Here is a 27,864-nt window from a genome sequence, read left to right on the forward strand (position 1 = left end):
GATGAGCCCAATCTCCCTAGAAGAATACACAAAATCCTTCGTGATCTGTCATCCCTACCTCTCTCTCCTGCCTTATTCCTTACCACTTTCCTGCACCTTCCATCTTGGCCATACTAAATAACTTGCAATTCCTAACTCAGTATGCTGTATTATATTTCCACTCAGTTGCACAAATTATTTCCTCACTCTGAAATCCCTTCCTCCCACATAACTACTTGCTGAACCCCATTCCTCTTTCAAAATACTGATTAGGAGATGGAATGAACGGGGCAGGCATATCTACTGTCTTGCTGACTATCCCTCTAAAACATATCTCTAATCCATCCATTTCCCTCCAGGTCCACCCCAACACCCTCATCAGATCTCCCTATCTTAGTCTGTCTTATCACCATGTACCTTCCCTCATTACATTTGCCTGAGTTCTAATTTTATATTATAGTGAGTCTGACTCACATAATTATATTATATATATAATGTCTGTCTCCTTTTGCAGATGGTAAATTCCTATGAGAGCAAGGCCAAGTCTACTTTTAATCACTCTGGAGTTTCCGGTACAGAGCATGCCACACAGTAAGCATTCAATAAGTATTCATCAAAGTAATTGGTGAATCACTCCCCTCTATTTATAAAATTTTACTCTGAAATCTCTTATATTATTTCACACGTAATATTCTGGATTAGTCAGGGTTCTTCAGAGAAACAGAACCAATAGAATATGTGGAGATAGCTATAAGAGGTGATTTATTATAGGAATTGGCTTGCACAATTATGGAGGCCAAGAAGACCCGTGATCTGCTGTCTGCAAACTGGAGAACCGGGAAAGAAGGTGGTTTAATTCAGTCTGAATCCGAATGCCTAAGAATTTCAGGAACTGATGGTTTAATTCCTGGTCTGAGTCCAAAAGCCCAAGAACCAGGAGCGCTGATGTCTGAGGACAGGAGAAGGTAGATTTCTCAGCTGAAGCAGAGAGAGTGGATTCACCCTTGCACTGCCTTTTTGTTCTATTCCATCCCTCAATGGATTGGATGATGGAGGCCCATCCACATTGGTGAGGTTGATCTCCTTTACTCAGTCTACTGATTCAAATGCTAATCTCTTCTAGAGACACCCTCACAGACACACCCAGAAATAATGCTTTACAAGCTATCCAGGCATCCCTTTGCCCAGTCTAGTCGACATGAAAAATTAGCCATCATATACTCTATAGCAGCTTTTTGCTCACATGTCAATTTTCACCACATAATTATAATCAAGAGGGTCCCAGGACCTTCACACAGTGCTCTGTAAGAACTTGCCATTCGTTGAGCTCATCTGCTGAATTAAGGTTTCTGAAAGTGTAAGATTATAACCTACAGAGAAGAAGGTTCATCAGGCGGGCTTTGGAAGTTGCATAAGATTTCAATAGCAGAGATGATGGCTTGAATAAAAGGAGAAACGCAGGTAAAAGCAAGTTGCATAGGAAATAGTAAGCTGTCACTATGATTGGAAAGTGATTGGAGTGTGAGCAATGAAACAATTTAGCTGACATGTGTTGAGTGTTTATTAAATATCAGACACTATTATAAACATTTTACATGTATTAACACTTTTTAAAAATAAAGAAAGATAAATCCAGAATAATAAGTAAGGCTAAAAATGTCGAAGGCTTTGAATGTCATCTAAGGAAATATTCTTTATCAGATGACTGATGGAAATTCATGACAGTCTTCTGAGTAAACACATGACATCTCCAAGCCGTGCTGTAGGTGAATTAAGATGGTGATAGCAGACAAGAAATCTAGGCGAAAGAGATGGGGGTATAGAGACTGCATTGGTCATCTCTAAAGATATTTATGAGAGCTTTCAAAGAAAGACCCACAAGACATGCCCCCTTATTAGACGGCATGAGAAGCAAGAAAAAACAAAGAATTAGTCCATGTGCTTGATCATGAATGTTTAACCAAAGGAGGAGGAAGTATTAAGAATGAAAGGATAAGGAAGGGCTAAATAAATTATAGTAATTCCAAGTAGAAATTATTAGATGATTCAATAAGTAGCACATCTAGTTTGTGCCTAAATCAATTGAAAAACAAGGCAAATGAGTTAGACAGATTGGAGACCAAAATATGACCTTTATTATTAATGAAGTTGGTATGGGATAAAACGGTTTATATCTGAATAAGGAAAGAAGGTAGACTTTTTCCTACCAATGCTCATTAGACAGACTGCCCATGATGCAGTGCTGGTCTAGGGAGGTCTCCTCATGGAGCAGACAGAAGTGGATGCTCCCTGCCGGTAGCTGGTCCCAAAGAGCAAGAAAAGAGCAAAGAGGGTTCCCACTTTCTCCTCTAACCTCACCGATCTATCCCGTTCCTTAGTTCCTTTGCGGCAGAGTTAGTGAGGGGGTGGAGAAGGCATGTTCTTATGCTAATGGAGCTCACTCCGCATGGAAGGGCACACAAGATGTGAAGAATAAATAATCTTCCCTAACATTTTATACCAGGGATTGACAAACTATAGCCCTTGGGCCAAACCTTGCCTGCTGCCTATTTCTGTGCAGCCTCAGGTTAAGAAGAATGGTTTCCATATTTTTAAATGATTGAAAAAATCAGAAGAATGATATTTCATGACACATGAAAATTGTATGACATTCAAATTTTAGTATAAATGGAAGTTTTATTGGAACACAGGCATATCCATTCATTTGTGTATTGGCTATGGCTACTTTCATAGTAGTTAGGACAGAGACTGTAGGGACCACAAAGCCAAAAATATTTACTCTCTTATCCTTTAAAGAAAAAGTTTGTTGACCTTTGATTTACACTATTGAATTCTATGCACCCATCAAAATGGAGAGGTAGAACGATATACTGACCTGGCAGGCAGCCCACCATATATCATGGTGAACAAAAAGTAAGTTACAGAGCATTAGATGCAGTGTAAGCCCATTTTATGAAAGATGCGTATATAGCTAGATGGAAAGATACTTACACATCTACCCAACAATCCTCACCAAACTGTTAGCAGTGATGACTTGGTGAGTGGGAAGGAGTGGGAGATAGGAAAGGTTAGACGTGTGTACACTTTGCATTGCTTAAACGTTTTTGTAATGACCATCATTATTTTTGTATATAGACAAAACAAGAAAATAAACATGACAGGAACACAGCGATGGCTTATATTGCAAAGAAGTCAAATGAGAGAGAATTTAGAAACAACTTTGTGATAATCATAACATCTCAGGATTCAGAAGCACTCTGGTCCAAGAGCTCATTTGATGCTTGAATCTATTCCACAGCCTAACCTGAATTGAAATACCTCCAGTAGCAGGAAACTTGCTGCTACCCACGGCAGCCGGTTTCATCTCTGGATAATCCCAGTGGGAATAAAATTCATCCTGATACTGTATTAAAAATTTTCCTGACTGTTGCTTTTACTTGTTAATTCAAATTCTCCATTTTATAAGAAAAGTAATCTTTCCCCATCTGACAGCCCTTCATATATCTGAACACAAATTGCATGGCAAACTTCAGTCTTCTCTTCTCTAAATTAAACATCCCTCTGTCCTTCAACCATTCCGCATGTGGTGCTAAAAGGATGGAAGGAGCTGAAAAGAGTCAATGAGTCATGAAATAGCGTGGATAAGTATAAAATATATGCTTTTTTGAAAACATTAACAGTAAAGGTTAGTGATGAATTGAGATGGTAGCTTGAGAAAGCGAAAATTTCAAGAAGAAATGGATATTTTGAGGAACGGGAGAGACCTGAGCATGCATCTACCTAGATGAAGTGATACCAGTGGAAGGAGAGATGGAGAGGCAAAGGAATACGACTGAATACCCAGGCAGAGGGAAGAGAAGAGTCACTAAATAGAAGGATGAGAAAACAAGAATTTAGAGGGGAAAATAAATAAGCTAAATTGAAACAGCTCTTCCCAGGAAAACAGATGAGCATGTCATCTGCTGTGAGAGGAGGCCAGTAATGTGTGTGAAGAAGGGGTAGGAAAAAGTAGGAAGAAGTGCATTGTTGGGTTGAAAATTCCTGTTCAAGGTCTTACAGTGCCCGCTGAAGAAATAGAAGAAGGAGTCAACAGGAGTCAGAAGGAATACTGAGCTTTGGTGAGGGCTGGGTGTGGGAGAGAGGGGACAGGTCTCAAGATTTTGTGAGTTTTTCCAACAGCATTTAACAACTCGGGGTTTTCCCATCTCACCTCCTCCTTCTCCTCCTCCACTCCCACTCAGAGTGATTGCACTATTGATTGCTGGCAGGAGATCGAGAGCCCATTGCAGGAAGACAGCAGTGGCTCTTTGTCCCCAGTTACAAGGGTGTGCTCTTTTGTGTGTGTAGACCCACAAGTGTATGTCTCAGTAAAAACATTATACTCGAAAGGCTTATTAAAGAATCTTAACGTCTTCCGAAATTACCCAAGCCATAATAAAAGCCCAGGATTCAACAATGCAAACTGCTTGACCGATTCAGTCAGAAATAATAGGAACTACATTAAAAGTGCTACCTTTTCACACACTTAACATAAAGCTTTGAATTTCCCATGGCTGGATTACTATGAATTACTTTGCAGATGCAAAATTCTGTTTGTTTTCTCTCCCACTCTAGACTGTATTCTTTGAAAATATATTTATCAAGAGCTAAAGCGACTCATTTCTCCACCAACCTTCTCTGGAGGAGCACCTAACAGCATGGAGAAATCCTTGTGTTTAAAGAGCTAGGACATTGGAAGGGCTCTTTCCATGTATAACTCAGTGATCAGCCCATTCCTTTCTGGTCGACCCCTTGGTCTATTCCCCATGCCCATCGTTGACCTTCTAAAATTCATCCAGTTCCCATCTCACTCTCCACCCCACTTACTCTCTAGGCTACTCTCATCCTGTTACCAGTGCTACGACTCCCCAGCCCCCCACCCCTCCACCCTCCTCAATAGTCATCCCCTTTGGAGAGCTGGGGTTCTGTGAAAGGAGACAGGGACTGGTCAGACTCAAGACTCTCCAGAGATTTCATGGATATGGCATAACCCACAGCTCCATAGGAACTATGATATGAGTATCATCTGCCCACGTATCACAATAGACATTCTCATCACAGTTTATAGATCTTATAATGGTGGCCTTCTCCTTTAAGTGTTTTCTTGATGGTCTTCTGCCATTTCCTTCTTAAGAACTCTTAACATGATTTGACACTCACCTCAACATCTTGCAAGTTGGGGGCATGAACAATAAGACAAAAATAACAAAGAAAGGAAATATGCATTCTTTGTTTTTTCTCCAGCAAACCCTTACTCACTTAGAGCGTTAACTACACATGCCAAGCAAAGGTACCTCCAGCTGGAGAGGAAGGAACTACAGCGAAACCAGGACGGAGTAAGGGGAACTTGCTGTTTGCAGAGGTCACGTTCTTGCTTTGAATGTGGAGAAGAGCAAAGAGAATAGCTTCTAGGGTGCTCTGCCTTCCAGCTGGGTAATCAGCACATTTCCCCCCAATTTTATCTGCACACAGCCTTTGAAGCCCTAAGCCTCTTCTTCTATGTTACGGAGACAATCAGGGTCATCTACTAAAAGCCTAAATTTCTTCAAAGGGAGGTTAGGGACCAGTTCTCTGGGCACAGGTAGGCCTGAGTTTAAACTGAAGCTTCCTCTGACACTGCCTAGCTACTGGGCAAGTTTCTTGCTCTTTCCATGTTTGTGGAAAGTTTCCTTATTATAAAAAGATAAAAATAATGCTGATTTTGCAGGATTGTTCTAAAGTTTTATTTAGATCATATATCAAAAGCGCCTGGTCTTTCGTTTAATATGAGATTAAAATGGTACATAAAACTCCTGGTTCTTGGTCTGTATTTAACCATGTGGGCCAAATTATGTGTTTAATAAATGATTATTATTATAATTTCTTTGTTTTCTTCACTAGAGATATGAAAAAGAATAAGAAAATAGCAAATTACACTTGGTAAAAGCACTTTGTCGCCATGCTACGTGTCCAAAATAATTATAATATAATTAGATCTGACAAGAGATCGTCCAGCTCTACCCAACTGAAATCATCAACAAGACAATTTGGAACATGAGTTTACACACATCCTCCTTGGCAATGAATGTCACTCTAAGGATACATTGAAATATTACCTATAATTTCAGCAAGACACTTGAAAACAAAGCAATCAGAACACTAATAGTATGACTTTTAGTGAGAGAAAAATTGAAAATCAATTTGAAATATTTTTAATTTAGTTTATTTTATCTTTATTTTGTCCGTTCTAATATCTACTTTAGTATTTTACACCATACAAAAGTTACTAGGACAAGCACGAATGCATATAATTTGCAAATAAACAGATATGCATATATTAGCAGGTCATGCTCAAGCATTTTTCACTGACAGGTTGCCCTATCAAAAGTTTGGAGAACACGATCTACACTGGCCCCAAGCGTTCGTCTTGCTCTTTGGGTTACGTCAAAGCCCTGCATAAAGGTCTACGTTTCCTAGTTCTCCATTTCTAACTGAATATGGTCTGAGCTCCTTACGTGCATTCAAGGCATAGGTTTGGTCCCAGACTTTTTATTAATTGTTAATAAAATTACACATGCAAGGCCTTTCCTAACTCGGTCCCAGCCCTCTTGTATCTCTCCAGATCCTGGCAGGAAACAGATTGGCGTGAGTAAGTTGGAGAGAGGCTGATAGAGGGCCTACCTAGGAAGATGTAGGTGGAGTGTAGAGAAACCACAGGGATAGTGACACGGAAAGAAGGAGGAGGTGTCACTCCCTCTAAAGTGATGAAGGGAGGAAGCACTTACCCTTCTTTAAAAGCAGAGAGGCTGTGTGGAGAGGGTCCTTCCAGACACCATCAGGGGCGGGATGCAGCCAGCTCAAGGCCACGCCAACCAACTCTCCTCTCTCCCTGAGCTGCTCCCTATTGGCTACCAGAGGGTAGATATTGATGTGGTTCCTACCGGTCAGCCTCCATGACACAGGATTGGATGGATGGAGAAGGATGGAGTTTGGACCTGGAGAAACCAATGGAGGATATCCAGACCAATCTCTTTCCAAATTTTTCATTCATTCATTGCTGTTTTCATTTCTTTGTTCAACAAATTTCTATCATGTGCAGTGTCAGGGTCTGACCTGGGCACCAGGGCTACAACAGGAACAAGACTGTCAGTGTCCCCACCCCCATGTCTCATGCTACACTTCAGAGTGGTGGGCAGGCAATAAATATGTTAACAGGGCAAATAATTACAGATCACAATGCTTTCCATGTGACACGTGCTGTGGTAGGTAGTAGCTGGAGACTTGCTTCAGGGAAAATGACCCTGGATGGCCTCGCTGAGGAGGTCAGACCTAAAGAGTGAGAAGTGGTCAGCCATGTGAACAGATGGGAAAGAATGTTCCAGAAAGAAGAAGCAGACAATGCAGTGACTCTAAAGTGGAATCAATCTTATGGTGATCCAGGGACAAAAGGGAGCCAGTGTGGCTGATGGTTGTAAAGCAAGAAACAGGCTTGGGAAGGTGGGCAGAGGCTGCCTCATACTAGGTTCTGCCAGCTGAGCTGAGGAACTTGGGCAAGGACATGTCATTGAAACAGGGGGGTGCCATACAGTTTCTGAACTGCTCTTGCTGCCCTAAGATTGCCAACTTTGTTGTGCAGTGCCTCCGTGCCTTTGCACATGCAGTTTCCCCTGCCTTAAAACTCACCCTCTCTCTTCTGACAAACAGTTACTCATCCTTTGACCCAGTTTATGCATCACTTCCTGTCTGCAGCCTTCCTTGGTCTCCTCAGGCTGTCTTAGTCACTTCCTTTTCTGTGCTCCCTTAGCACTTTGCACGTCCCTCACTGCTTTGTCACTATGTGTTTACTGATGTCTCTTTCTCAACACAGCGAGCTCTTTGAAGGCAAGGACCCTTCTGTGATTCTTTGCATCCCCACCCTACCCCTCCTCTCAGCCCCAAGCTCTTTGAGAGCTGAGAACATGTCTTAATCACGTTGGTGCCCTCACCTTACTCTTGGCCCAGCCCTTGTTCACCTGGCCCAGGCCTTGCCATGTTAGCAATACTCAAGAATGCACACTGAATGAGTGAACTCGCAGAAAATGACCTTCCACTACCTCGGGTCTTCAATAACAAGAAAAGCCTGCCCAGAAGAAGCTATCAGTCATTGAGAAATGTCTTAGAACTCCCTAAACATAGAAAGTAAGACAGCTGCTGGAATCCACTGAAACAATTAGAAAAGGTTGTTTGTTTTTTTTAACATGGCAAAGACATTTAATTAGATATTTAATAAATTATTTAAATTAAATGTTCATACAAGTCATAGTTTAAAATAAGTGAAGTTGGAGAAATAGATCTTCCACAAATTTTGCAACCTTGCTTTTTCCAAGAAGGCAAGGATAGTGTCTTCTTTTAAAAGCTAACTTTTGCATCCACACTGCCTAGCACATAGCACATGCTCATTGAATGAGCACATGAAAGAACAAGAACTAGACATCAGACATGCTCTGTCTAGACTAGACCCATATCAGTGGGGACTTTTAATCATGGTTAGTGTGCATATTGGTTATCGATGATGCATAACAAATTATCCAAAAACATAGCTGCTTCAAACAACAAACATTTGCTTATCACAGTTTTCAACAATTAGAAGTTTGATGTTTACTTAGAATTTAGAGGGTGCCTTTTATCCATATGAGGGTAATAATAGGTACCATTTATTAAGCGCTTACTATATGCCACACTATTCCAACAGCCGCATGTATTCACTCATTTAATCTTCAGAACACTCTGAGATGTTTACTCTTATTAACTTCCTCTACAGATGCAAAAATTGGGGCACAGTGAGGTTAACGAACTCCACAAAGGACACACAGCCAGTCCACAGGCAAGCCTGAGATTCAGATCCAGGTAGTCCAGCTCCAGAGCCCAAACTCTTCATCTCTAACAAACTGCCTTCAAAGAGAGAAAAATAATAATTTACACTTTAAGGATGAAGTTAACATGATGAATGCTCCTCCCGTTCACCATTGTCATTTATAGGTCACTTCATCTCTCCAAGAGAGATGATAGACATGTATAGATCTATTGTCCCACATGTATGTGACGGTGCCCATAATTGATTTTGAAATCAGCAGCCATGAGTCTGAACTTGGTAGTAAATTAGCTCAAAGGAGCCCCAACCTATAGCCCTGACAGTATTAAAACTATTGGGTCAAACTGTATTTTATTCGATGTAAAAGATAAAGGGTGCAGTCATTAACCTAAAGATTAGAGCCAGTACCACTGATCCTGTCTTAGTGTCCAGCGTAAAACATTGACTGCTCTCTCAGACCAAAAAATGACCAAAGCGGCTGGCGAACAATGCTTTCATGGGGCAAATCTCCTGTAAATGAGGTAAAGACCCTAGCACATACAGGGTCTCTATCGTCTACCCTTCCCCACCAAGGAAATAGGAAAATCTCCCTCTCTCTCTCACAGATAATTTGCACTAGAGGACACACAATGCGTATTTCTTCAATCAAACCAACCAAAGTGTGGGAGAAGCGATGGATCGTGAGCAATAAAGATTGAGTTCATGCCTCGAACTAGCTGATTCATCATGGACATGGCTCTTCACCACTTGGGTGTCAACTCCCTCATCTATAAGGGAAAAAAAATTGGATAAGAAATTTTCTAAGATCATATCTCGCTCTAAAAATTGGTAATCCTCTGAAATACAAGTCCATGTAAAATTAACAGTTCTTTTATTCAAGAGATAGATACTACTATCCTTTGTAACAATGTGTCTATTAACTGCACATGATTCAAAATCTTACAAAACAGGATATGAGAATTTATCATTTATCAAAGACCAGACACAATGTCAGTTCTGAGAAAGAGAAGCAGCATTCAAACAACCCAAGATCTGCAGAGCATTTCTCATGACTCTCTCTGTCACATGGCAGGAGAACACAATAAAAATTCCCCTTCCCTCCCCTCTCCCACACAGCATTGATCATGGACTGGGACCCTCGCTCACAGGGCATGTTCAGGAGCAGCGGCCACTGTGCGCTCTGGCTGAGGAAGGCATATCCGATGTTCCCTACTGTGCTTTCGTGGGTATGTGGAGTCAGATAGGTTTTTCTTTAAACTGTCAAGAGAATGGCAGTGATGGGGATGAATTCTGTTGAATCACATGGAAGAAAAGATAATGAGTGGAACCCTGTTGACATGAGAAGTAGGAAGGGTTAGCAGGAGGCTCAGGAAGTGGGAGGATCATCCCTGACATTCCAAGTATGATGTAGTGGAAACATCATTGTACAGAGAGCTGGTCCCCCAGGAAACCAATTGTGTGATTCTGCGTAAGTCACCTTACCTCCTGTTTATAAAGTGAAGTTTGCATTAGATTAGTGGTTTTCAAACTGAGTCCTTAGATCAGAGGTGTCTAATGGAAAACCAGGTGGGTGCAGAGAGGCACAAACCCAAGTGGGTCATGCTCTTGACTCTCCACTCCATCTCCTATGTGATCATCTTTGCTTTTTATCTGTTTTGGAGTTGAATAAGAGTTTATTTTTTAAACAGTTGTGCTATTATGTGGAATAGGGTTTGAAACCGCCTAGACTGGATGACCTCAAACATCTGCAACTCTTTCTATAGGGCCACGCAAATATTAGCAAATAAACAGGCATACACTTGCTATCTCAATTCATTTTCACACCCAGAGCAAACATTTCAGGGCCAATTAAAAGTAATGCTTTTGAATTTGACCCCTTTTTGCGCCTGTCCAGCAGCAGATTCTGCAGCTCCTTGACAAAAGTATCTTAATTATAAAAATCACCAATGTCTTCTCTTCAGTAGAAAATGAGGCTATTCATGGCTTTTGGCCAAAGAACTGATGTGACTTGTTCTACCAACTTCCTCAAATCATTATTCCCCTTCCGCTTCACCATGATAACAGTTATTATCACTATTATCCAGGGAGTCTTGGCAGAATCCGTGGATAATCATCTCTAATATCATACATCAGCTTTCCTGTCTCCACAACCTGAGCAGAGGTTAGCAGCACCCTTCCCAATGTTCCGTCAAAATGCTGCCACTCTCTGATGAATCCAAACTATTTTCAGTCTCCTTGGCAGCCCAAACTACTTCACACGGTCACCTGAATCTTCTTTGGGGAAGGAAAGCAAAAGGCCTCCATTTACTGGTAAAGAGGTAGTGGGAGGGACGATATAGCCAAATTATATTAAAATGATTAAACAGAAAGCAAAGCAGTCTTTGCGCCTAGCATAAAATGGGGGAAATTGAGAATGGTCACCACACCACCAGGTGCGGCCATATGATTTGACTCCATGGCAATTAGCCCTGCCAGACCTATGGAATTGGCCCAGTCTTCATCAGGCTGTTTTTCTATCCCTAATGGATCCCAGAACAAAACTGGATTGATACCCCAGAAGGTGTTTAGGTTGTTATCAGCCAGCTTTGGTTCAAATATCGAGGTCAAAAGGAGAAACAGTAAGAACATTGTATTCCAGCTCTTGGAATCTGTTCCAAGTTTTAATCACATAGACAGTTCCCTTCAAAGTTTAGTGCTTGTTCCATTTTGCAGTGTCTGAAATGATATATCCAGTGCCACACATGTTGAGGAATTTATCCAATTCATTTTCTATACCTGAAAGATGGAGAGGGTCAGCAAATACTTGGCCTGCCTGCTGCCACATTTCCTTCTGTGTCCAAGGTACACACTGAAAATCGATGACAGCACTCTTTTCACTCAATCCAGATGTAGCCTCGAAACAGCGCACTGAGCATCCACTAAAATTAATCGGAGTTGACAGTTAAGATGAAACTTATTCCTCACCCTGGACGTACTCTTAGTATTCATTTTACATTTATAATTTCAACCATTCAGGAGCACCCCTCAAGATCCTGATAGCTGAATAACTTGGTTTAGTCACATAGCTGAATCACTCATGATGAGGAGATCCCAAAGCTGATGAGTGAGCCGAACCTCTCCCAGCATCTCTATCTCAACACAAAAAAAAGCATTTTATGAGAAAAAAATATAGACTATGCTAGTATTTATTAATTTGGAGATTTCATAAAGACTTCTGTTATTAAAAATTCCACTATTATAACTGCTACTATTGATGTCCTTGCACACCTCCTCCCAACTTCTGAACTCATTTGTTCTCCAGTGTTACCAGCTCAATCACAACACAAATATTCACAAAGTTGTTCAGAGCAGAAACCTGGAAGCCAAGTTTGAATTTCCCTCTTAACTCCCAATACCCGACTCCATGAGAAAATCCTATAGATTCTACCTCCAAATATACCATGATCTGTCCACTAATCTTCCACTTCCATTGCCACCATCTTGGTCGAGGTCATTGTCATCTCTTCTTCCCTAGACTGCCAGTCCTGACTGATCTCTCCTCCTGCCTCTTTCCACTCCAGTCTCTATTCTGTAGCTACAGGAATCATTTTAAAAAGTGAATTTGATCATGCCATAACCCCGCCCCCAACCTCACCACCAAATACACATTCGCATGCGCTGAAAATCTTTTAGTGTTTGTCCACTGTATGCTCAAAGTGTTGGTCTGTAACAAGGTGAGCAGCTCACATCAGAACATAAATGTAAAACATCACACTGCTTCTTTCATTGAGAAAGCCTTGCTGCACGTATGTATGTGTGTGAGTGTGGATAAGCTCAACTAGAAAGTGTTCTAGGTGAAGGAACTGATTTGCGTCTGCACGGGGTCTTTGCACAAGCTCTTTTTCTGTCTTTACAACAGACAGGTAGCCAACAGTTTTCAGACCAGCAGACCACAAGTTGGGTAGCACAGGCTTCACAACCCCAAATAATGAGCAAATAATGAGCTTTTGTGTGCCTCTCAAACTTCATTTTGAGCTCTCCCTCCTCTGCTTCCTCTGTTCCAGCCACAATGGATTGCTTTTGGGTCCTAGACATAACCATACTGTCTTAGGGACATAACCACCTAACTACCACCTGTCTTAGAGACTTCATTCACATTTGCTTTCTCTCAGCTGGAAATACCTCGTCCCTGACTTTTTACTTACATGATGCTTCCTCAGGCCCTCCTTCTCTGACTACTTATGTGGAGCTCCCTGTTTATTCTCCAACACCGTTTGGTCTCAGTTTGACACCACTTTTTCGATCTGCAAGTACATATTTATGTGTGGATTTACCTGCCAATTGTTTGTCTCCCTTACTAGGCTGGAGGCTCCATGAGGGCAGAGCCACACTGGTCTCTCTGGTTTCACTGCTCAGAGAACCACTGCTTTTGGCCAGTATAGCCCCAAGTGTATTACAGTAGATGGAAGGTTAGAGGAACCACAGCCAGTCATGCTGACACTCCAAGATATCAACTGACTTCGAGACTTCCCAGGACATTTGCAAAATATTAATAAGAACTAGATTCTCAGACTCAGGTTTCCCAATCATAAAGCCATATTGCATCTCACGTTATAGTCGCAACAAGTCTCAGCAAGTCTCAGCCGGTTTAAGGTTAGGCAACTTACAAAGGATAAACAGAATTACTTCATGTGGGTAAACAATTCATTACCCTTACATAGGATTTTCTCAGCCTGAATCATTGCAATGTTTTCACAGGCATTTGCATCACTGTCTCTCTGCTTAGAAACCCCATCATATAATAGCAAGAATTTATAAACAGCCAAAACTTTAGATGCCAAACACTGGGGCCCCCTCAGGGAACAAGATGACCCAGATCTCCCTTCACAGAGCTTATGGTTCAGCGAGAAAAACAGAAGTTATCCAAATAATAAACATAAAGAGTGGTAGGTGAGAAGAAAGCGCGGTGCTACAGGAGCACGTCACAAGATGCTCTAACCTTTTTTAAGGGTCAGGGAAGACTGGCACCTGAGGACATAGGAGGCAAATAATGGGGGCAGCAGATAGATTCAAGCAGCAGAGCACCTGCGAAAAGGCCAGGAAAGAAGAGTGGCCTTGGCAAATTCTAGGATCTAAAACACGTCCGGTGGGGCTGGAATGCAAAGTAAGTGGAAAGAGAAGACAAGGAATGAAGCTGGGGGCACAGCCAGGGGCCAGATCTTATAGGCATAGCGAGGAACTTGGACTTTGTCCTTTTATGCTAGAGCATGACATGCTCCATCTTCTATCCCCTAACCCCTTACCTACAAATTACTTACAACAATACTGGGCACGTAGCACTTGCTAAATATATGTCAAGGACTATTAGAGGTTCGTTAGTGAATACAAAGCAATGAAAGAAAAAAACAGACAATATTAACATTGGGGAAGAAAGCTTGTAGAAGAAAGAAAATGTAATCAGTACCCTATGTGGCTCGGCTATGAAGAATATTTACATGTATGGGTATGTTATATAAAAACATTAAACACTAAAAAAGATTCTACTAGATACGCAATGTAACTATATTTGGAAGATTTATAGGCAGTCAACGGATAAGATCCAAAATTGGAAAATCCAGAACTATCTCTAGCAACACATTATTTAGAAATATAAAAGTAAATACCAGAATGAAGAGTTGAAAGATTTGTAAGCAGTTACTTCGGAGGTAAGGGACTAGAAAAGGGAAATGGATGGACTAAGATGCGGCTGAGCCCTGTTTTTATTTTATTATAATTCTTGCATATACTTTGTTATTTTTGTGATTATGAGCTGTATATGTTTTTGGTTTTTTTGACAGCAGTATAAATTAAACACACACGCGCCCCACTGGCAAATATTAGTTTAAAAGGAAAGGAATAGAGGGAGGCAGTCCTGACACCCCCTACTGGCCATCTCACAGGTGGTTCTACTGATGAGCCATTCCCCTCTGTCCAGACTTGTCTGCGTCCCTAAACTAATCATGTCGGTGGCCCAAAAACAGCAGCCTCTCCCCTTCTGTTTGTTGGAGGTGTCATGAGTTGGGCTCCCAAGCAACCTTTGGATTTGCAATGCTAGAGACAACTCCTAGTTATCTGATTAGATTCCCAGTTGGCTCCATCTAATGGATCCTGAGCACAGACCAAGGCCCCAGTGAAGCAGATCTGTGGGGAGTTCCAGAGCTCTCAGGATCTTCAGAGGAAGGCAGCACAAGAGGGAAGTGTGCATATCAATACAATCAAGCAAGATCCAGAGATAGAGCCCCCCCTGTCTGATTTGGTTGACACATTCACTTATGGGAAGTAGATGGACTCACAGGATGCTGAAGTGTTACAGCAGAGGTCCTCAGGTGTTTCACATCTCATGACTTCATGCGTCACTGGCAGGGGATGTGTGATACTTAACAGGGACAGAACTCAAACTCTCTTTTGCTACCTATGAAGGAAAAAATAATGAGAGAAAGATGGTAATTGAAAACAGTCTACTCAAGAGAGAGAGGAAGCTGTTTTTAAGTATTTTCAAGGACTTTAGAAGGACTCCTTGTACTGACAATGTTAATTAAAAATCTTTCTTATTTATTAAAGCAATTCCCCTAATTTTCTCTACCAGACAAAATTTTATTAGGCTACTTCCAGTGACTAGATATACTTGAAAGTAAAACAAAATAGTGTTAGAACGTTTTATAGATGAGAATTTTTACTTCTTCAGAATAAGTTTTATGTGTAATGAATTTTTAAAGTGAAGTGTTATATATCCTAACACAATTTCCCCCACTTAAAGTCCATGAGGATATTTATCTGTTCGGAGTGTAGGATTTTTTTAACTAAAAACTGGATATTTTCCCAAAACAAATGCCAACTGTTTCTTCATTATATCTTAGAGAATAACTTCCATGTAAGTAAATGTTCACGTTAAACGTTAAGTACAAACAGCATAAGAACTAAAAATAGCTCAAATCTTCTAGCTACATTTTGTCAACAGCCTCGCTCTAGCCAAGTTCCCCATTAATTGCACAATCTATATTTTGGGAAAGAAAGAACTTAATTGTTTCCAAACAAAATTTCAGGCCTGCATACATTTGCCTTCCCCTGGTTGGTTTCAGTTAAGTGAATTAATCTTTTAAAAGGGAGAATGTAGAAAGGGGGACTTCTCCAAAAAAAAATCATTTACCATATGTATTTCATCAAGAGCTTTAATTATAAAGTTGCAATGGATAATTTTTGTTACAGTCATCTCTGGGGAGATCTCAGTTTTTGAGAGCGTTGCTTTCATCTTTTGCCTTACACTTTGTGCAGACAAATAACAAACAGCAAATGCCAACTTGAAGAAAAGATATTTAAAGCTATAAGGGCATGAAAGCAAAGTCAAAAATTTTTTTCTAATATACTTCAAGAAATATTACATAAAAATTTCTATCAGCTCATTCAATTGCCTCTTCTGAAGTAAAAAAGAAAATCACAAGTAACTCATTTGGGGCACCAAGTAAACTTTTTTGGGCATTGGTGAGTGTTACTTTGTAGACTTTTCTGGTGCCCTTTCAAAACGCATCCAATTTTTAATATTCAAAGCATAGTATATGGATATACAGGAAATCTGAAAAAGTATAAGATACAGTTCTTACTCCCAACCTGATTAAATCCTTTTGGGAAAAACAATCTTCCTGTGGGTACATTTTTGTCCCAACTGAACTGAACTTGTCTAGATTAATAGATCACCTACAATTCAAAGGAATTTCAACATTGGTCATGTGAGGAGTTAAAGGCATAATAAATCGAGGTAGCAGAGAGAGAAGAATAGTAATGGGGATAGATCCACACTAGATCCTGTCATTTTACCAGTAAAATGTCCTTAAAATAGGATACTTAGGGGCCGGCCCGGTGGCACAGCAGTTAATTTCGCACATCCTGCTTCAGCGGCCCCAGGTTCACCAGTTTGGATCCTGGGTTGGGACATGGCATCACTTGGCAAGCCATGCTGTGGCAGGCGTCCCACATATAACGTAGAGGAAGGTGGGCAGAGATGTTAGATCTGGGCCAGTCTTCCTCAGCAAAAAGAGGAGGATTGGCAGCAGATGTTAGCTCAGGGCTAATCTTCCTCAAAAAAAAAAACAAAAAAAGGGGATCCTTAGGAGGCACATTCAACACAGTGATTTCTATAGTAAAGTGAACTACACTTTATATAAATTCTTATTTAATTGTCACAATACTTTGAGGGAGATCCTCTAGTCATTCTCCTTTTACAGATGAAGAAACCAAAACATAAAAGAGGTCAATAATTTGTTCAAAGCCATGTGGTTTATCAAGTGGCAAAGTCACAAACTAAATCAAGGCAGTTTGACTCCAGGGCATGTGTGTTTAACACACATATATAGAGTTTTTAATCTCATTTTGGTTTAAATGTGATTATTTATGCATCATAAAGATACATATTTGCATGATAAAAAAAAGTGTGTGTGCATGTGTGCACACACGTGTATATTGATGTCATTATAGATGTCTTCTCTGAATAAGAAGACTGATTTTTTTTCTTCTTGCTTATTTGAATTTGTAATTTGCTATTATAATGGTTGTGTATTTCTCAGGTAACAAAATAAATATGAAATGTTATTTCAACTATTAAATTAAATGGTCATTTAATGATTTATTTAATGACTAAATGAAGACAATGGGTTCTAGTCTCCCGCTATTAATAGTAAAAATAGCTAACTGGTTTGGGGCATTTATTTCAGGAAGAACGCTGTCTCATTTAATCCACACAACTTTCTTACAATGTGGATGTTGTTATTTACTATCCTCCCTCTACCAATGGTGAAAGTGAGACACAGAGAGTTTGCATAATTTGCCCTTGGTCCCATAACTATAGGAGGAAAACTATAATCTGAAGCCAATCTCCAGAGCTGACAACCCTAACAGCCATGGTGGCAGTCTCTCCCATGAACAAGGGTTCTGGCTAGGAGCTGAAGGCACTTGCAGGCAGCGCTTCTCTCTGGATTTGGAGACTGAGAGATGTGGAAGAAATATTGGAGTCAGTCTCAATTCAAGGCTTGACAGTTGGAGTCCTTCTCTCAACTCAGGTCCTAAGTAGGAACATGTAAAACCTTATTGGAGGTCTCTTTAAGAAGAGGCCTCTTACTAACCTTTAGTATTTCGTATGCAAAAGTACATGTTAGTATGCTAGGATGTTTTGTTTAACTTTCACACAATAAAATATAGAGCCCAAGTTTTTAGAAAATATTTCCATAATTTAAATTGCCCTGAATCCCAAGTTACAAATGTTTGCATTTCATCCTGAAACAGAATTTAATGCATGTCTAGGCTAAGTTCTTATATTCGAAGCAGTAATTTTAAATTACCTAAGCACCCAGTAAGAGAACATAAGATTCTAATCAACCCAAGGGAAGAGTTTAAAAGGAATAAATTTTTTATTATCCCAGAAGAGAGAATTATGAATGTTGAGATGTGCGATTTCATATGGATTTTTAAATAAACGAGGACATTAATTAATCTTGAAATTCAAGAGATTACTCATGAGAACTGTTCATCTACTTTTGACAATACGTGTACAAAAGTTTTGATGTTTCTCAATCAACCTGATGCTAACAGATTCTCAGATTCTGCAGATAATATGCTTCTAGGCTATTGTTGGAAGGGTACCATAAATTGTAGGGGCAATGGTGTATGTGGTTACGGAATGAGCATCAATATGTTTTGTTTGTTCGTGTTGCTTGCAGTGATGTTTAACTAAGTAAATATCTCCTGAAGCTAATTGTTAGGAGGTGGCAAAAACCTCTGCAGTGCTGACCAGCTAGTTCTTAAAACAGGATGCAAATATAGCTTGAAACAATTCTTTCCAAGTGAGCGTTTTGTGAATAATCTAATAGATTTTCTCCTAAGAGCAATTTAAAATATTTCAAAGCTTGCTTATTAGGAGAGAATCCCACTTTCTCTTGAAGAACCTTAATTTCATTAAGCTCTTCATTTCATGTTTTTATCCCCCAGTGGGTTACTAGGCTGCGTTCTTTCCCAGTACACAGGGAGAATTGTTCATTTCATCTAGACTTCTTTAGTATTGGACTGCTCTGTGATACATTTCAAGCCCCAACCATACAGGAACGTTAAAAATAATTATATACTGCCTATCACCCCCATAATAGCACTGTCTGCTGGCCCCATTAAATTGTTACTAGGTCTTCCTGTGCCAAGCTCTTTGCTTCCTGCTAGATGGATCTGAAAAGCCAACTGACATTTTTCCCTCTTTTTCGTCTCCCCTCTCTCAATCATCTTTCCTGCATTTAGCTGAGTTCTTAATTCCTTTACTCCTTTAGGAGAAAAAGCAAAATGGCTATCACAGCAAAAAAAAAAAAAAAAAGTTCTGTCTTGCCTTTTCATCTCTAGGCTGATGGATCAATAAAATATGAAAACAAAAGTGCTCCATCTTCTGGCGAAGGACGAACACTCACCGGCAGATACTCCCTATTGTAAAAGGCTTCTTGGGGACAAGATCCTGAAGACAACTATTAATGAATCCTCCAAAACCATCAAGAATAAACCATCTTTCTCCTAGTCTCCTAGGCTTACAAACTTGAAGTCATTTCCTCCCGAACTTCTCTTATTTCCTTCATTCACACCTACCAACCCAAGTCGGCTGACGGTGCAGGCTTCGGCTTGGCATCAGGCGAAGCTCGCTCCCCTGTCGTCCTCCATGTCCTGGCACAAGTTAGTTCACCTTTCAAATCCCCAGCCCCTTCATCTGTAACACAAATGCAGTAATGGTTTCCACCTTCCACGTTATTGTCAGGACTGAATAAATTAAGATCTGTAAAATACTTAACCCCATATTAGGCGCAGAGCAAGCACCCAATAAATGTGAGCTGCTCTGATTATAATTACTGCCATGACTTTTTAAATTTTTTCTTACCATTTCAATTCAATTCAATCAAATTTTTCAAACCTTACTATGGTCAAGATGCTAAGCACGGTAGTAGGATTTCTTTTTAATGTAGAATCTGCCTTCAACAAATTAATAGTCTGCCAGTGGTGACAAAGAAGTTAAATAACTTTAATACAGGATATGGCAGATGACAGCGAGAGCTATAAAGTGTTCCAAGACAGTGCTTCTCAAACTGTAATGTGCATGGCAATCACTCAGGGATCCTGTTAAAATGCACATTTTAACTCAGTAAGTCTGGGATGGGGCCTGAGATGCTGCATCTACTAAGCACCCAGGTGAGGTTGATGCTGCTGGTCTGAGGGCTGCCCTTTGAGTAGTAAAGTTCTAGGATATTAAAGTATGGTGTAAATAGGGTGTACTTAGCTGGTGTACACCAGCATGTCTGTACTGGTTTCTTAAGGGCTGTATATGTTCTGATTGGCCATTATCCATCGCAAACCTATGATTAAACCTATTAGGCTTCACTCTGTATATAAATATTATAGTGCTCTGGTGGACAGCATGGATCCTACATTTGGTTTGAGAGCAAATGCGTCACAGAGTCAGTGGTGTTTAAGAACAGCCTGGAGAGACCAGCAGGATTGTACTCATTGCCACTTGCTCATCTAGCATACTTCCCCCTCTCCTTTCCAAACACCACGGTTACTGTTCATGTGGAATATAAAGCACCTTCTTATGACTCTCCTCTAAGACAGTGTTCCTTTGAATCTTTAAGAACAGACAACTTCTTCGAAAGAATTATGTCTCTACGATTGTTCTCTTGTTCTCACAGCTTCACTGTTGTTGTTTCTGGTTCTGAAATGAAATTAAACAATAAAAAAGTGCAGAGGCATCCTCTGTAGAAGCAGAACCCCGGCCCCTCCCAAGCTAGGCCAGCCCATACGCATGTTCTGGGGGCCGGATACCAACTGTTGAAGTGGATACTAATTTTCAACTAGGAGCTTTCACATAAAAATCTAGACGCCCAGATTGAAAAACTGCGAAATCCAGCTGCCCAGGGCCCGAATTCCCACTTGGAAGCAATCAGCTGGAGCAGCATAGACAGAACACAGTGGGTAGGGCCTGTGCCTTCAAAGTCCCCACACTCCGGGCAAAACTCGTTGTCTCTTTCCATCTGATTGACTTCACTCTCGTACATAACTCAGCCTGTGTGAGCATTTGAGTTTATGATCTTATCTACCTAAAGCCCAGGAGTCAGCTTGATTTGGGAAAAAAACATTCTTTGTCATTAACAATATATAACTCCTCTACATGGTCCTTTTCAGAAAACAAGGTGACTCAGTTTATTCTATGAAAATAAATCTTACTATTTTAATCTAGACCAAATTTAAAGCTAGTATTTTTTAGCTTTCTTGGTTTTCAGTCTTTGTTTTTATTCATTATTTCAGTATTTAGTTCCAGCACTTCTTTTCTTCTCTTTCTTACCGTGGAAGGGAAAGGAAATAGAGTAAGAAGGTGAGAAGAGATAAACCAAGGAATCAATGCCCCATTTCATGAGTAAGACATTTCTAAAGGCTACACTAGCAACTTTATGAACCAGTGGAGAATTCGCATAAAGTAAAGAAATCAGAGAAAAGAGTGTGTGAGTTTTCTCAGCCTAGGTTCTCTACGTCCAGAATTTTATTACCAACTCAGTAAAACCTGGTAAATCACTTTGGTTTTTTTATGCCTCGTTTACGCCTCATGAGAGTTCACAAAATAAAGAGAGAGAGAGAAATAAAGAAAATAGTATTGAGTCATTTTAAAAGCATGTTTAGATTGCTAATAGCAGATATTTTTAAGTTAAGGCCCTATTTACTTATTTACTTATTTATTTGAGATTTTTTTTCCCTTCCATATTTGAAGGTAGTCAAAACTACAAAACTACATTGATACCAGGAAAAAAAGAGACATTAATAGACTTCTTTAAGAAACAAAAATTTTCAACTTATTAAAAAATTTCATAAGTAGATGACTATTCTCTATCATAACTGACAATTTGAAAAACTGAGAGGTTTCTAGAGGAGGACAGGACCACTGCAGGTTTAAGAACTTCTCTAAACATAGCTTCAAGATGAATGTGTGGGGCTCTGCCCGGCTCACTGGCAATAACCACACTCCTCACCTTATCTGAAGGGCAGGGATGGTGAACCTCACCTCCCAAGGTTTTTGTAAAGATCAAGTCGATGGAAGCATCTGTACACTAACAAGTGCCATACAAAAGCACGATGTCATTTGATAAGTGAAATGCTTAGAATAGCGTCTGATACATTGTAAATTCCACCTTATGTCCTGTTTGTTAAAAAAAAATGTTCCCAAGATCCGTGGTACCGCACTCTATTGTGAATTTCTTAGTAATTAGCTCCACAGAATATTTCCCTTCTTATCCCATCCTAATACTTCTGGAAATCGCTGAAATATAGAACAGGGTTGTTCTTGTTAGTACTCTTACCAAAAGATTATCCAAAAAAGATGCTTAATTAATGGGAAATCACATTTAACATTGAATGGTACATAAGATAATTATTGCATTAAGTTAAAGGGGTACCATATAGAAGCTGAAATTTAGTGTGTTATTCAAAATCCCAGTCATTCCTTTGGCTCACTAACCAGGGTGAAAAGAAGGGACCTGTACTAGTGTAGTGTGCCCTGTGATTCCTAGTGTGGTCCCCCTGATGCAGCGACCTGCCTCTCCTCTTCCTCCACCTCTCTCCTTCCAAGCACACCCTCAGCTGTAGGCTTGTCTCCTTGGATTTCTCTGACCTCTGCCCCTGACACACCTCCAGCCTTAGAAGGTTGATCCCTGCCTCCCTTGTCACTTCTTGCTCCCCAGTCAATTGACAAGACACTCTTTCTCCATTTCTCAACACAACTTAGATCCTACGACACCAACATGTATGGATGATGTTATGAACAAACTGCCAGCTTCCTGTGTGTTACCGATGTCATGGGTACTGCACACTGATTAGGTGCCTATTGTACACAAGGCACTGGTGAATGCAAAGTTAAATAATTTCTTGTCTGTAAGCAGCTTCCAGCATCTAAAGCATTTATGCCACTTTCTCACGTATAAAACTTTTTTTAAGTATGATTATATTCTATAGAAGTGCAAAAGGAAGAGTAATTGCATGCTCCTTGCTGGTCTTCCCCCATCTCTGTCTAGCTCCCAACCCTCCTTTTTTTACCTTATTACCTTACTTCCTCTATTTACCTGACATGTTACATATCTACCTTTTTGGTTATTTATCAGTGGTTATCTCCAACTCCCAAAATGTAAATTCCATGTGAAAAGAGATCTTGTTCTTATTCACAGCTGTGTCCCAGCCCTAGACTGCCACCTGGTACAGAAATGGCCCTCAATAAATATTTGTTGAAAGCAGGTCTTATAGAAGGGACGTTTGAGTTGGGCTTTGACCAAGAAGAAGGGATAAACGAGAAATAAATAAATGAGAAATGAGGGAAAGAATATTCTAGAAGGATGAATCAGCTCCAGTAGAAACACGGAGGTTTCTAAGCGCAGTATAACTAAGATAATAAAACAGCTATAAGATGGAGAAATGAAAGGATATAGCATAATTTAACTATTTTTCGTTAATTTTATGAAAGAAAATTTTTATATAAACAGTATTCTATTTTAGTTATTTCCATGATATTTACGGCAAATCTAAGTGCTTTTAAAGTGATCCAGGTCCCAAATGGATAAACTGCAAAGTAAGGGTGTTTTTGTTAAAATCAGAGAACAGATTGAATCTAGAAAGTAGGAAAGCTGCGAAAGAAAAGGAGAAAGGAAAGGATGAGAAAGATGGGGAGAGGGAAGAAAGCCAGAATGCTCGGATAGTTGTCCTAAGAGCCCTTTTGTTTATTTTGTGTGTTTATTTCCAAGAAACCCATGTTTCCATTCTTGTCTACCCTACTTTAATGACCCCATCTCTCCTTGACTGGCATCCCGGATTTGATTCTTAGAGCTAGCGCTGCGTTAGAGAAAACAGATGGGAGATTTGGGGGAGGCATTTTAGTTTCTGCTAACTTCTTTTACACAGAGAGGCGGTTTTGACATTATATAGCCAGTTTCTATCATCTATAGAAATCTCTTTTTTTTTAATGGAGTGATACAACATGTGACCTTCTGTGTCTGGCTTCTTTTGTTTTTTTAGGAAGATTGGTCCTGAGCTAACATCTGTTGCCAATCTTCCTTTTTCTTTCTTTTTCCTCCCCAAAGCCCCAGTGCACAGTTGTATATTCTAGTTGTAAGTCATTCTAGCCCCTCTATGTAGGATGCCGCCACAGCGTGGCTTGATGAGTGGTGTGTAGGTCCGCACCCAGGATCCAAACTGGCCAACCCCAAGCTGCCAAAGGGAGCATGTGAACTTAACCACTCGGCCACAGGGCCGGCCCCCTAGAAATCTCCTTGAAAGCAAGAAAATTCCAGTATCATCTCCAATGTGAGTTATTAATGGATTTGAAGAACAAAGACCAAACATTTTATTTTGTCTCTCCATTTCCAAACGTCTCCTCTACAATGTGGCAACCTAATGATGATTTTTTTTTAAAGGTGTATAGCTTTTTAAATGGTATTGGTTTAAATGGTTTATATCCAAATTATTCCTCTGGAAATGTATTGGCTTGCAGGGAATGTTTGTCTGACACACTGTTCCTAACTGCCCTGATTAGGCTGCAACCTTCTGTCTCTGTCTTCCTTCAAGTCAAAGAGAAGTCTCTCCCCAGCACTACAGCTGACTGCATCAGCTCCGGGATGAATTTCAACACCTGGGATGGAGCCCAGGTGAAGTGGGCTACAGAAGCAATGCTCTCAGACCTTTGTTTTGGTCCAGCTTTCAGCCGCGTCTTCCCAGCCCATTTTCCAGTGTGAAATTTAAAACTCGCTGAATCTCAAATGCCTTTAGGCTTTTGAGGGAGGGGATTATGAGCTACACCACAGCTTTAAGTAGGGAGCTGCATTGAGGGACAATTTATCCAAGCTCACCAGGTCTTAATTATTGAGAGCGTATAGCAAAGAATTTGAAATTCACAGCCAACTCAAAATGCCCACTTGGCCTCTAAAACTCTAAAACAATATAAGGCCTTGGGGAAGACTGCATTGCTCCCTCGTTGCCTTAGAAAACAGAATAATATGACATTCCAAGAATTTGGAAGTTGAGCTTACCAACCAGCCACTCCTAGCAGATGCCAACCGACAACACTGCCTGCCACCAACTGGCTGATGTGCGTTAGACCAACTCTGAGAACATTTTCAATGCTTAAAAAGAGCCCAAGGGGACCAAACAGAGACTGTGGTAAAAGGGCCCAATGGCTTTTTTTTTTTCCTGTCCGTCATCCTCTTGAAATAAAAATGGATTTTTTTTTATAGTACAAGCTACAGAATAACCACTTCCATTCTTGCAACCCAGCCAGGTCTGCAATGAAAGCAACTACTTCAGAAAAAGGATGAAACAGCAGCACACAAGCCCATGTAGGGGAGAAAGGGTTGGAAGATGAAAACCCTCTTAGCGTAGTCAAAACAAAACCTTGATCAAAGCACACACCTCCCAGTCTTGAAGCACGGAATAAAGACTTTATTGTGGAGAACAAAAGACTCTGGAAGCAAGAATGGAAACAAAGGAATGGCCAAAAGAAAGAGAGAGGGGATGAAACAATGACATTGTCCCAAGACCAGGAACGAAATTCATCCTAGAAATAAAGGGCACAAAAGAAAGACAATTACAAAATAGAAATCGAAAATGGCTGTGACATCTTGGGCCAGGAAGCCAGTATGACAATATTTTCTCATAAAATGATATTCGATTTCATCACCATATGCTTTAGGAAAATCCAATATGTTCCTGACAGACTTCTAACATTTTTTCCCAAGATGGTTAAAGCTTTAGGGAATGTGTCAAAGATACTTAGAACCCATTGCATTTTTGAATATTACACATCAGTAATTCTCTGGTTCATGAATTTTAATAATACGACAGCATTTGGTTTGCCAGTCACTCTCCCTGGCACTAGCTGATAAAACATGTGATGGCAGATCCTGTTTTGGTTTTGCTCCAAAATACTGTTGAATCTGCAAATGGAAATTATGTATGTAGAAAGTGTTTTTAAAGAAAAGGTGTGCTAAGACGGGATATGAGCACTATTTGAAGAATTATTTCAAAACACTGGTTGATGATATTTCGAAATACAGCTCATGAGCTATTGTGGAAAAGAATGAACATTAAAGATGTAATCAATCATTCAATCATAGATATACTACTTAAAACTAAGTAACACAAATGAGAATTAAACAGAAGATCAGAATGAGTCATTCCGGTCTAAGCTATTTCTACAGGCTTCTCCCCTCACTCACACTGTATTTGCCTGTCTCTGACCACCTGTGTATTTCTAATGGGCTCGTCTAGTTTCAAGACAAATAATATACTACACCTGGAGAAGTGCCCAGTAAACTATAAGGTGTTATACATACTGAATTAGGTTCTGTACCATTAACAATTACATATTAGTGTAATAGGGAGATAATCTACATTTCCTTTTATCTGGCTTCCCTTCCTTTATCCTTCTATTTCATTTCTGTCAAAGGCTAACTTTATCCTTCCAGCTTCCTGAGCTTCAAGTGTAACTGTTTTTCATTCTTCCTTTTTCTCACCCCGCCCCCTCCAGTTATCGAACTCTTAGTTCTCTATTGTTCATTGACTAACTTGGCCTTTCAACTATCGGTCCTCTTTCTCTTCCTGTGTCCCCAAACCAGACCCTCAGCCTCTCATACCTGGACTGTGCTGAAAATCTCCTAACGGCTTCCGGCTTCCAGTTTGAGTCTTCTCCAGTTCATTCCTTTGTTGACACCTGGTAGGTCTTTCTAAAAATGCGACTTTAATCTCATCACTCCTCTGCTCAAAAACAAAGGCAGCCACTGTTTCCTGGATAAAGAACAAAGTGCCCGTTTTGTAGCCCAGAGCCAAGGTAGGCAGCCCAGACTCTGCAGCTGCGCCTTCCACTGCTCTCCAAACAAGCCCTTTGCTGCAGGTGGATTGTTCCACTCCCACAGTCCGCGCCATTGCCGGCGGCCACCTGCCCTGCCTGCAGCGCCTTCCTCCTCTTCCCCCGACTTGAGTCATCGTTCCCTGTTCGGCCCACAAAGCTTCCTGAGCCACGTTGGCCCACAAGTTCTCTCTGGCTGGACTACTCACTTGGTGCTTGTTCAAGGTCCGTGCGTCGCATGGCTACAGGACTGCCACACCACTGTTGAATCTGCAGACGTGTCTTTTATTTTCCCCAAAGAGATGTAAACTTGGTGAGGGTAGGGAGCTTCAAGTAACGTTTATTAAGCACCTGCTGTGTGCAGAGCCCTGCTTGAGGTATCAAAAAGATAGAGAGGTGCCTTAGGCCGTTTGGGCTGCTATAAAAACTACCACAGGCTGGGTGGCTTATAAACAACAGAAGTTTATTTCTCGTAGTTCTGGAGGCTGGAAGTCAGACACCAGGGGGCTAGCATGGTGGGGTTCTGGTGAAAGACTTCTTCTGGGTTGCAGACTGCAGACTTCTCACTGTGACCTCAGAAAGTGGAAGGTGGCAAGGGATCTCTCCGGAGCCTCTTTTACAAAAGCACTAATCCCACTCATGACCTAATCATCCCCTAAAACCCTCACCTCCAAATGCCATCACTGTGGGAGTTATGATTTCAACACATGAATGAAGGGGGACAGAAACATTCAGACCAGAACAGGAGGGTCATACTTTTTTGGCATTCCACAACAAATATGGTACCCTGCATATCGTAGTTGTTCCATGCATATTTTGATTGAACTGATTTCCATGATTTTTTCTTTTTTTTTTTTTTTTTGCTGAGGAAGATTACCCTGAGCTAACATCTGTGCCAATATTCCTCTATTTTGTTTGTGGGTTGCCGCCACAGCATGGCTAATGTGTGGTGTAGGTCTGCGCCCAGTATCCAAACCTGTGAACCTGGGCTGCCAAAGCAGAGTGTGCAAAACTAACCACTACACCATGGGGCCGGCCCTCTGATTTCCATAATTTTTGTATTTTGAAATTACAATTTTACAATTAAACTGTCAAAATTAAATCCCATAAATGT

At 40.5% G+C, this 27,864-nt stretch overlaps 1 long non-coding RNA gene across 3 annotated transcripts; it reads right to left on the reverse strand.

Annotated features, from left to right (window-relative positions):
• Positions 1 to 6,204: 6,204 nt before the first annotated feature.
• On the reverse strand, positions 6,205 to 27,022 carry LOC111771020 (uncharacterized). Of its 3 annotated transcripts, none has more exons than XR_011433733.1 (8): positions 26,960 to 27,022; positions 26,539 to 26,689; positions 20,463 to 20,588; positions 19,471 to 19,592; positions 15,160 to 15,274; positions 11,624 to 11,766; positions 9,504 to 9,615; positions 6,205 to 8,928 (listed from the first exon to the last, which is right to left on the reverse strand). It is a non-coding gene; the product is annotated as an uncharacterized lncRNA (long non-coding RNA). The 3 variants fall into 3 exon arrangements; XR_011433732.1 differs by lacking the exon at positions 26,960 to 27,022 and adding an exon at positions 9,995 to 10,105 and having other exon boundaries at positions 26,539 to 26,868; XR_011433731.1 differs by lacking the exon at positions 26,960 to 27,022 and having other exon boundaries at positions 26,539 to 26,851.
• Positions 27,023 to 27,864: the final 842 nt, after the last annotated feature.

Source organism: Equus caballus, chromosome 28, assembly GCF_041296265.1.
Source record: "Equus caballus isolate H_3958 breed thoroughbred chromosome 28, TB-T2T, whole genome shotgun sequence".
Classification (NCBI taxonomy): Eukaryota; Metazoa; Chordata; class Mammalia; order Perissodactyla; family Equidae; genus Equus; species Equus caballus.